Genomic DNA, 12296 nt, shown 5'->3' on the forward strand with positions numbered 1-12296 from the left:
TGGGACGGAGTCCGTCCAATTGGTGTGGAAATCCAGGCCTGGTCATGTCTGTGTGTTTCTGTGTATTTGTCTCTTTGGTTTCTGTCTTGGACTGAAGCTTTTCTGGAAGGAACGTAACATGGGACAGTCTATGTCTACTCCATTGACTCTGAAGCTTGACCACTGGAATGAAGTTAGTGTTAGGGCAAAGAACCAGTAAATGGACATTTGACTTGTCTAAGATCAGAAAGAAAAGATTTTCAACCCTGGATCCCATGGTTACCCAGACCAAATAGCCTATATTATTGTCTGGGAGGATTTGGTAATATCTCCACCTGTGGGTCTGGTCCTTTCTTTCTCTTTCAGGAACCAAAAGTGAAAATGTCATGCTGGCTGTAACTGCTTCAGGAGGAAGATCATGAAAACCTGGAGGCTACAGACAGGGATCTCCTTCTCCAGGAATTCCCGCCACCCTACCCTGCTCCTCAGGCTTCTCCCCTTCTTCCCCCACACCCAAAGGTAGAGAGCATCTGAAGGTCTATCGCCAGGCTCTAATGACAGGCCTATGAGGAGCAGCGAGGTGCCCCACCAATCTGGCCAAGGTAAGAGGTCATGCAGGGCTGAAAGAATCCCTGTCTGCTTTTCTAGAAAGACTGATGGAGGCTTATCACCACTTCACCCCCTATGACTCAACAGCTGAAGAACATAAAGCCAGAGTAACAGTAGCTTTTATAGATCAGTCAGTAAGAGACATTAAGAAAAAGTGACAGAAGTTAGAAGAGCTTCAGAGTAAGTCTTTAAAAGATTTAGTGCAAATTGCAGAAAAGGTATATTACCATTGGGAGACAGAAGAAGAGAAAAAGGAAAGGGAACAGAAGGAATTAGATGAAAGAGAGAGACAAAAAGAAAGAAGACAAGATAGGCATTTAACTAAGATCTTGGCCACTGTAGTAAGAGTCGAAAGCCTAGAGCAGTCAGAGAGAAACTACCAGGCTACAGGCATGGACCTTTAATTAGGTATTAATGTGCTTACTGCAAAGAGAAGGGACACTGGACAAGAGAAAGCCCCAAGAAAAAGAATAAAACTAAGTTTCTAACTCTGGATAAAGACAGCAAATAGGGAGATGGGGTTCAGAGGCCCTCCCCAAGCCCACTGTAACTGCCACTGTGGAGGGAAAACTGTCCAGTTCTTAGTTGACACAGGCACGCAACATTTTCTTTTATTATTGGACGTAGGATCCAGGTCCGGCAAGAGGTCCTGGGTGCAAGGGTCCACTGGAAATAAAGATCATTCATGGACTACTGGAAGAATGGTGGACCTTTGTGTGGGCCAGGTATCCCACTCATTCCTAGACATCCCTGATTGCCTGTACCCACTGTTAGGCAGAGACATTTTGGCCAAAATTGGAGCCCAGATCTACTTCCTCCCTGATGGACCTCAGGTAACAGCCAAGCACGGAAGCCCCCTATCAGTGTTGACTCTTAAATTACAAAAATTGCCCCAAGGCTGGGCAGAAACTGTGGCTATGGGAGAAGCAAAATTTCAGCCCCATCTTGGCAGTGGAGAGGGAGCTGCAGCAACTTCTTCAGCAGTTTGAATTTCAGTTTCTCCGGGCTTGACAAGCCGGCCCTACCAAGGAGAAGCTGTTGCCACCCCCTTACACACCTGAGCTGTGAGGAGGCTGGGCTCCCTGAGGGAGGCCAGACTGCTGCCCTTCGCTGCCCCCACCCCCGGGGCTGTGCTCTGGCTAGAGCTGGGAATGGAGGGCTGCCTCCCACTACAGACCTCCAGCCCCATCGGGAAGCACCCAGCTGTGGCCCCTGGCCAGAGGATCCTGAGCAGGGAGGCAGAGACTACCTTTCTGCGCCCTGCCCTCCATCCTCATTCAGGCCTGCTGACCCTGCCAGGCTGGACTGCCGGTGGGAGTGGCCCCAGCTGCTGGTGCAGCCAGGATTGGAGCTTGCTGGAGCTGGGCAGCCCCAATTTGTGCAGCCTCACATGCAGATGGGTGACAATGGTCAGCTGTCAGCCGTGCCTGGTGGTTCTCACACCGTGTGTCCGGAGTTCCAAACTTGCCTACAGCAGTACCTGCTCCAAGTGTGCCCACCACTTCTGTTACCAGCGCCTCTGGGCCAGTTTCAGAAGCTAAGCAGCCATTCACCAGGCAGCCAGGCGAGGACCACCCTCAGTGCAAGGTACACACAGTGCACCAACAAGTCAATGCAGCCCACCCTCAGACCAACTAGGAAAAAGATTAAGGGGAAGTAGGTCAGGAGCGCACTGGGAGATAGACTTCACTAAAATTAAGCCAGCAAGATATGAAAACAGACACCTCTTGGTTTTTGTTGACACTTTTTCTGGATGGGTAGACGCTTTTCCTACCAGGAAAGAAACATCCCGAGTTGTAACAAAGAAGATCCTGGAAGAAATCTTCCCCAAGTATGGTGTCCCCAAGGTAATAGAGTCCGACAATGGACCAGCCTTTATATCCCAGGTAAGTCAGGGGGATTGCCAAATATTTCGGGATTAGTTGGAAGTTATAAGAATAAATAGAGTACTAGAAGGGGCTTTAATAAAATTGTCCATAGAGATTGGCAGAACAGACTGGATGTTGCTCCTTCCCCTGGCCCTATTTAGGGCTCATAACACTCCTACTAAGTTGGGATTGACCCCATTCGAAATACTTTATGGGGTCCCACTCCCGCTAGCTAAGCTGGGGCTTCCCCTTGATATGATTCCCAGTTCTAACTCTGACTTAACGTGCCAGGTTATCGAGAATCCAGAATGGGGAATGAAGAAGCTTGGCCTCTCTCCTCCTCAGGCTTCATCACCTCCCCCCTTCCTACGCTGTCATCCACCACAAAGACAGATCCACCTACTTGGGGACAGCTGAAGAAACTCACCCAGATAGCACAACAAGTAGTCTCTGATACTGGGAAACCACCATTGGCAGAGAATATGTTTCTTGCTATACATTCTTGTGAATATAGATTTGTTGAAACCATAAAAAGGACTTTGGTGAGAGTTTTCATGTTGACTGAGAAATGAAAGAAAATGTTAAGAGACTAAAATAATAAAGAGGGAAAGGAAAGGAGAAAGTTGTCTAAAATAAGACTGTCTAAGGGAATCACAGAAATAAACTAAAGAAAACTTATAGCAGGTCAAAGACAGTCGTCGAAGGTCAGAGGAAAGTCAAGAAGGTCAGAGGAAAATTGTTGAAGGTCAGAAGAAAAGCTGTTAAAAGTCAGAGAAAAATGTGAACTATATTTGCTATGGTTTCTCATACTTATAAATACAAATTTCAAAATTGACAATATAAGTTAAAATTTTGACCATATTAGGTTAATTTTGGTTATAAAGTTTTGCTTATTTCTCAAAAACTATGTATGCTTGTTAAAAAGTTTTGTCTGTTTTCTGGTTTAATTTGTAAGTTTTGTTACAAACATAGAGATGACTTTACAGTCACCCAGGTGATAATGGTTTTAAAGATATAAAGGGTACTTCACTTTAGCTATTGGAAAAGGGCATTAAGAGATTTTTAAGTTTTTTTAAAAGACAGTTTTTAAATATTTAAATTTATAAGTCTATGGGATATTTATGTTCATAAAATTAATAATTGTACTTAAATTAAAAGGCTAAAATTTAAAGTCATAGCCATAAACACATTGTTACCCAGAAATCAGGCTGTGATTCTCATGGCAATTTCTGTTTACGATTATGTGCAGCTTAAAAGAGGAATGATGTTTCTATATAGATCATTTGGGGGCCATAAAGAATTCAATGGCCAAAGTGTGGAAAGGCCTAGCTAGGAGAGAAAGAGAACGCAGACAAAGCCAAGGCTGGTTTGAAGGATGGTTTAACTCTTCCACTTGGCTGACTACTTTAATCTCTACTATTCTTGGACCATAATTATTTTTACACTATTGCTTACTTAATTTTGGACCTTGCATTTTAAATCACTTTCTGGGCTTTATAAGAGAACAAATAAATACAGAACAATTAATGATGTTAAAACAACAGTGCCAGCCTATAGTTACCGAATCTACTAGATGATTTTAAGATTCAAATCATGGCCCATAAGAAAAAGGGAGGAATGAAAGACCCCAACTCAAGCCCAGCCTGATACCCACAAGCATGTATGTAAAAATCATTCTGGCCACACACAGCTCTGGGACAAAGAACACATGAAATGCTCAGTCATGATGACCAGTCTCTGGAGATTGTTATTATTACTAGTTTCTATTATCTTCACCAAATGTCTGGTTTCTAAAAATTGTTATGGGTTACCCTGCTCCAGAGCACCCAAGTTTGAAAATAAGTTTAAGTCACTCTGTTCCCAGAAAAATCACTAGCTGTCCAATGGCCTTGCAGGTGTAAAAACCAAAATAACATTCCAAACCCCTTGTGGGCAAAGTTGTAAGTTCAGTTCTCAACCAATTAGTAAATGACTCATGTATAATATAACCAATCAATATGTTGTCATACCCTTGCCCAGTGACCAAAAAGACATAAAAACTGTCTGCTTTGGAAACTCGGGGTTGTTCACTTCCCAGGGAACGACCCCAACGCATTGGAATAAAATCCTTTTGCTTTTGCATCAAACTTGTGTCCAGGGAATGACTCAGTGGGGTGCATCTCCTGGAGTTGGACTTCAATTTTAGGTCTAACACTACCAGGATTACCCCAAGTAAGAATCTAAGAAACAATAGAGAGGCTACCTTAAATACTCTTTCCCCTATAATGAGATTGATGACTACCTTAAATGCCATCCTAGAGCCTTCATCTAATAGCTGATGGAAGCAGAATTACAGATACACAGCCAAGTGCTGAGCCAAATTTCTGGAATCCAGCTGTAGAGAACAAGAAGTGATGATCAAAGGGGTCAAATCATGCCAGGGAAGACCACAGAAACAGCTGGCCTGAGCAAATGGGAGCTCAAAGGCCCAATTCTGACAGCTCAGGGAATCAGCATAAGACTGAACCAGGCCCTGTAACCATGGGTGTCAGCTGGTGTGATTGGGAAGTCTATGGGGCCTCTAGAAGTTGAACCAGTATTTATCCCTAGCACAAGAATGGACTTTGGGCCCACACCACATAAAGGGATACTCTCTCTGCCTGTATACATTGGGGAGGGCTTAGGTCCTGCTCCAAATATTGTGACAGACTGTGATGGTTCCCAGTGGGAGGCTTCAAACTCCTAGAGGAGTGGATGGAGTTGGGATGGGGGGATGATGGGTTGATGGGGGGAATGGGAGGAAGGTATAGAGAGGGAATTGGAATTGGTATGTAAAATAAGATTTTTTAATTTAAATGAATAAAGTTAATTATAAAATAAAAAATGCAGACATGAGGGAGCAGGAAGATTGAGTCGGGGAAGAATAGAGGTGAGCAAGATAAGAGATACCACAATAGAGGGAGTTATTATAGGTTTGAAGAGAAATATGGCACTAGGGAAATGTTCAGAGATCTACTAGGATGACCCAAACTAACATTCTAAGCAATAGTGGGGAGAATACCTAAAATGCCCTCCTCCAATAATGAGATTGATGACTACCTTATATGCCATTATAGAGCCTTCATTCAGTAGCCAATGGAAGCAGAAGCAGACACCCACAGCTAAACACTGAGCTGAACTCCTGGAATCTAGTTACAGAGAGCGGTGAACAATGAGCAAAGGGGTCAAGACCAGGCTGGAAAGACCCACAAAAACATCTGACCTGAACAAGGGGAGCTTATGAACTCCATACTGATAGCAGGGAATCCAGCATAGAACTCTTCCAGACTCACTAAAAGTGGATTGCAGTTGGAGGTCTGGGTGATCTATGGAGCCTCTGGTAGTGGATCAGTATTTATCCCAAGTGCAAAAAATGGACTTTAGGAGGCCACTCCACCTAAGGGATACTCTTTTAGTCTAGAAACATGGGGGAGGATCTAGGCCATTCTCCAAATGGTATGACAGACTTTGAAGATCCCCATGGAAGTCCTCAACCTCCATGTAGAGCCAGAAAGGGAATGAGATATTTGGTAGGTAGGGAGCAGGGGAGGAGGGGAGGCAGAGGGAGATTTGATTCACATGTAAAACAAGCTTGTTGATAATGCAACACAGATACTAATAAAACAATAAATAAAAATAAAAATAAAAATAAAAATAAAAATAGGCTTCTTCCCAGTGCTGGAAAGGGAATGTGCAGAGCCATCATGCAGTGGAAGAGTAAGATGCAATTCAGAAAGTAGGTTACAGGAGAACATGGAGGACAACCTTATGTCTTGATGAAATTTGATGCAGTGGGCCAAATTTTAGCTATCTCACAGGGCTTGGGATAGATAGAAAATATGGAGATAATCACATAATCTCTTCTTACTCTTAGGTGCCTCTGATGCAATATGAAAAGAAAATACTATGAACCTCTTCAAACAATGCAATCAAACATATGCCCCAGCATTCTGCAAGACCTTCAGATCCATGGAATAAAATATTGTGCTGCGCAGCTTGGACTATGTTGAGAGAATATCTACAGAGTTGGAGTCTGCTTGAGAACATCATCTGTTATTGATGTTTGGTGTCAAGAGTCTTTGGACTTCCGCCTTCAGTGAACTCATGAATCATCAAGATCATTATGGTCCCCATTTCAAAACTGTGGGGGGTAAAATTTGCTTGGCCTACTCTTTCTGCCTTGACACTGCATTGAGTCCACCATTGGGATGCAATTCTGAGAGGAAGATTTGGAGACTGATTGTGGGTAAGTCAGTGGTAAGCCTTGAATGGTGTAGAAAGAGTACAAAGTAGCCTTACTGCAGAAATGTACATGCTGATACTTTTTGTATATGATTGAAGTGGCAACTTCCACACCTTGGCTTCTTTGATCGAGGAATTCAAACTGCATTCACTAGTGAATGAGACACTATGGATTCAAAAAATGCTACTTGAGATACACCTTTCTCGTGCCCTGAGACATGGCACTGAATTTTACTGACATGCATAGCATGCTTTGAGACCTCTGCTGAAAATCTCAGAGATTATTGTGCTTTTTACTGCCTCACATCTAAATTTTACTCAAACTGCTTTCAGATGGATTTCTTGCTCATAATTCCCTCAACAATTGATTGTGAGGGGGTTCCATAAGCCAAATGAGCTCTTTGTTCCCATGTTGTTTTATTCATTGTGTTTACCACACTATACAACAGAAAACTAGGACATTATTTACTGTATTATGGTGATGGCTCATAAACCAAAGAAAAGCACTGACATTTATTTTTTTCAACTCCTGATAACTGAAGTAGCCTACAGGGATGTATCAATATTAAATAATGGTTTTGATATTAAGAGTCTGATTTCATCTAAACAACATTTCTCAAGTCTGACAGTGATGAGTTGTAAGAGAAAAGATTTTAAGTTTCACTATGACCCTGCTATTATTACAGTCTGTCAGTGTGACAACACCAGGAAGAGACTGACCTTCAGCTAGGAATTAAAGAGAAGAAAAGATATTGTGACTAAGGCCATCTTCCCAGTGAAAGCCAGATTAAAGGGGCTGCAAGTGAGCATCATATTATTTTAAGAGGCAAGCAAGGTCCCACCGCATGCTCATAAAACTACAAAAAGAATAGTAGATATAACTGTTACTGGTGTTTAAGCCAGAGTGGAAGGCAAAGGTAATTTGAACAATTTGATTTATATATTCTGGTGTGCAGTTAATCAAAAAAGGACTAATGGAAACAATCTAAGGATTTGTATATTGGTGCTATTTTTTAATTATGGATCATTGCATATGATATTATGAAAATTTTCATCATATCAAAAGTAATCCATAATTTCAATATAATCAGCATCAAATTTTCAACAAATTATTAACAGAAATTGAAAAAATAATTTTCAGCTTCAAATGGATACACAAAAGATCAGTATAGCAAAGCTATGCCCTAATATTAGAAGAACTGCTAAAGGAATACCCATCCCAACTTTTTTGTTGTACTACAGAGTTTTATAATACAAACAGCATGGAATTGGCATGAAAATAGGCATATGAATTAAGGTAATCAAATTGAAACCCCAGACACAAGGCCAAAGAAACTGTAAATACTTGTATTTGCAAAAGAAGCCAAAAATGTATGGTGGAAAAAAGACATCTTCAGCCAAATTTCTGGCCATAGAAGAGAGCTCAATGTAGAATAGCACACAGGGATCCATGTTTATCACCTTGCACAAAACTCAATGAAAATGAAGCAAAGATCTCAACATAAGACAAGATACCATGAATGTGATATAAGAGCATGTTAGGAATAAACTTGATTTTGTGGGACCTGGAAAGGAATCTATATGAACAGAGCAGTGTTATCACAGGCACTAACACCAAAGATTAATAAATGGGACCTCATGAAGATGAAAATCTTCTGTATAACAAGGAACACCATCAGTGGGTAAAGTGGCAGCCCACAGAATAGGAAAAGATATATAACAACTGTGCATCTGCTAGAGGGTTAGTACCTGAAATAGATAAAGAGCAAAAAGAACAAAAAATGAGTCCCAGTAAAAACTGTCAGTGCCAGGATTGGGTTACATGTTTTTGGGTCTTAGGATTAAGGGGTGCCAGGGAAACCCACAAACATCAGAAACTAGTGCCATGTCTATTGTTGACTCCTCACAAACAGATCTCAGGGCCCAGTTACTCAAGGCAATACTTATATATCACATCAAACATGAAAAGGTTGAACTAGTGAGTAGAAGCTTCATCTCTAATAAGTAGTGTTCATGATACTGGAACCCTAACAGAAGAGGATGGTAACTAGAAACCCAGTTAGAAACCTTGCAACTGATACTAGTGACCTGCCATAACATTCCATGAACAAGCAATCATTCTCTCTTTGGATTTAAGGCCACTACCATGAGATGTAATCCATACTTGACACTGATAAAGTGGCCAAGAACCTGTTTCATCAGCCTGTGGAAAGAACAAGTACTATTATTTTGCTAAAGGATACTTAACAATGAAGGGACTCCTAATGACATTCTGCTATATTCAGATGAGTAATCCATTCAATCCAACTCACAGAAGTTTCTTCTTGGAGGAGATGTTAATTACCACAGAGTGCCACAACAGGACAATGTGCAGAGTGAAAGACATTGGATCTCTGGACTCTAAATGGGTTGTATTTATCAGATATCTGCCCTCAAAGCTCAGAGCTAAATGCAGCAGGGAGGACCAAAAGCTTTTATTTTCCCTCTTCTTTTTATTATTATTTAAATCAAAATCTTATTTTATATACCAATCCCAGTTCCCTTTCCCTCCCATCCTCCCATGCTCCCCACCAACCCCTCATCTTACCCCCAATCCACTTCCCAGGGATGTTGAGGCTTCACATGGGGGAATCATTAAAGTCTGTACCATCATTTGGGGTAAGACCTAGTCCCTCCCCCATGTATCTAGGCTGAGAAAGTATCCCTCTATGTTAATGGGCTCCAAAAGCCCATTCGTGCACTAGGGATAAATACTGGTGTCACTGCCAAAGGTCCCATAGACTTCCCTGGCCTCCCAAATGACACCCACATCCAGGGATCCTGGTTAGGTCCTAGGCTGGTTCACCAGCTGTCAAACTGGGGTATGTGTGCTTCCACATGCTCAGATTGACTGTTGACAGAAAGAGTTTAAATACCAGAGACAGATGACCTCCAAGGAAGCTCTGTCTTCCAAACTCATAGGACTAATGTACATATGAATTCACACATAGTGTGTAAGCATGCACTAGGCGTGTCAAGACAAATGGGAATGTGGTACTAAGAGTGGGAAGTAAACACAATCTTTCACCCAAGAAGAAGGAACTGTGCAATTGATACCCACTAACAAAGAAAAATATTTTTTTCTCCAAGGAGTTTAACTTTGATGATTAATGTACTTCAAGGCAAGCCCAATGTGCAGTCATACATAACCAACAAAAAATGAACTCAGTGAACTCAGTGGTATTTTAATGTTTTCTCCCATTTTTCTTTGTTAGGGCAATATATATATATATATATATATATATATATATATATATATATATTATTACTTATATTATATACAATATATATATTACTTACCCACTTTTGTCTTATATATTTTACTTCCCATTTTTCTGTTTGGAGAAAGATTTTGTGTGCTGTTGTTTATTTTTAAATAGGGGGAGAGAAAGAAAATGAAGTAGGATGGGAGAATATTTGAGAAATTGGGGATGGGAAAACATGGCATGGCTAAAATATATTGTATGCCAATTTTTCAATAAAAGATAACTAAATAAACAAATACCAGATGTCTTAGAAAGTGAGATAAAGGCAACTTGGTAATGGTATGTGATATCTTTGCTGGATTTTGCAAGTATTTTCTGAGAATATTTCCATCTGTGTTTATCATGGATATAGGCCTGTAGTTTTCCTATTTTTGTGTCACAAACTGGTATTGGTATTATAAGACTACTGGCTTACAGAAGGAGCATGATACTGATCCTTCTTCTTTCTATTTGAATAACATTAAGTTTTTGTTGTGAAACTTCTTTGAATATATGATAGAGTACTACCTTGACTTCATCACAGACTGAGGTTTTTTGTTTGTGTGTTTTATGAGGGGGATTGGTCAGAGGCTTTTATTAAAGTTTCTAATCATTTTAAATACCAGCCAGTGTTCTGCCTTCCTCCTATCTTCCAGCTCCCCCACACACAAAGGCACCCCATTACCCTTCTACTACTGAGAAAGGGTAAGACTTCCCATGTGGATTTACTAAGCCTAGCATATCAAGCATATCAACTCCCTCCCCTCTGCATCAAGGCTAAACAAGACATCTCACTATAGGGAAATGTGTAGTGATATTTTTCCTTATGATCTAACAAATAAAGCTTGCCTGAATATAAGAGTGCAAAGCTAGCCACAATATTTAACCATAGAGGCCAGGCAGTGGTGCCACACACCATTAATCCCAGCAGGAGCACAAATTAGCCATACAAACTGGGCAACAATGGTATAGAACTTTAATCCCAACACTCAGAATACAGGGGCAGACAAACCACCCACAAAATCTATTCTATTTCCCCTTCTACTGGAGACACATATGTTTGTTTTACATTTGTTCAGTAAACTCTAACTTTGGGTGATTCTAGAAATCTATTTATTTCTTTTGGATTTTCTTAATGAAGTCTTGTCTTTTAAAACATTACCCAATAATTTTCAGAATTTCCTTGGTATGTTTTCTAACATTTCCTGTTTGTCTATGATTCTGTTAATTGTAGTCTCTTTTAAGATTAATTATGGAAAGGATCTATTGATCTTAACAAAGAATCACTTCTTCCATTCACTTATTCTTTGTACTATTTTATATTTATTTCATTTATTACTGCTATGACTTTTATTATTTCTTCAAAAACAACTGTCTTTTCATTTGGCTTCTTCTTGACTGCAGGCACATTAGTTGGATCATAACTCATTTTTGTCTGCTTTTTACTTTTACTGCACGTTCTTAAAGCTATACAATTTTCTTTCAGGACTGCTTTTATTGTTTCTCAAAGTTATGTTTATCTTTCATTTTCACGTATTTCTACTTTTTATTTCTTTTCTAATTTCTTCTTTGACCTCCTCATCATTCAGTAAGGTATTGGTTAATCTCTACAAGTATAAATAAATACTTGGAATTACTTTGCTGTTGAATTAAAGCATTGCTGCACTGTGAGTAGGTAGGATAAGTGGAGTTCTTTCAATTATTCTGATTGTGTTAAGATATGTTTTTCTGTCCCCAAATGAGGTTCATTTTAGAGAATCTTCCTTTGGTGTAGAGTAGTCCTTCAGTATTTGGGCAGAAAAATTTGCAGTTATTTGCTTGGTCCATGTGATGTTTGATGTCATTAAATGTGGATATATCTGCTTATTTTTGTCAGATATTGTCAATTAGAGAAAGTGCGGTATTGAGGTAATCACCTACGAGTATTGAATGTGAGTAATCTGAGTCTTTAAATCCAGTGGTATATTTTTATGAAAGTGGGTGTGGCTGAGTATCCTATGTCTTTTTGGAGAATAGTTTCTTGATTAAACTCCATTGCCCCTGAGAGACTTGGGGACAGACCCAAACCATCCAGGGACACATCTGCTGCAATCTGAGCCTTGGCCCTGCACCTACCAGGAAGGTGAGTGCCAGCCTTCTCCTGCCCCCTCACCCTCATTGGAGGCCCTTGACTAAAGCACATCACCCTGTACTGTCCACTGACTCCACAGAGACATGGGGACAACCACAATCTTTTGCCATTGCAGCCTTGACCCACCCTACTGGGAGAAAAAGCCCAGAGACCTGGGGGCACCCT

This window comes from Cricetulus griseus, chromosome X (genome assembly GCF_003668045.3).
Source record: "Cricetulus griseus strain 17A/GY chromosome X, alternate assembly CriGri-PICRH-1.0, whole genome shotgun sequence".
NCBI classification, from domain to species: Eukaryota; Metazoa; Chordata; class Mammalia; order Rodentia; family Cricetidae; genus Cricetulus; species Cricetulus griseus.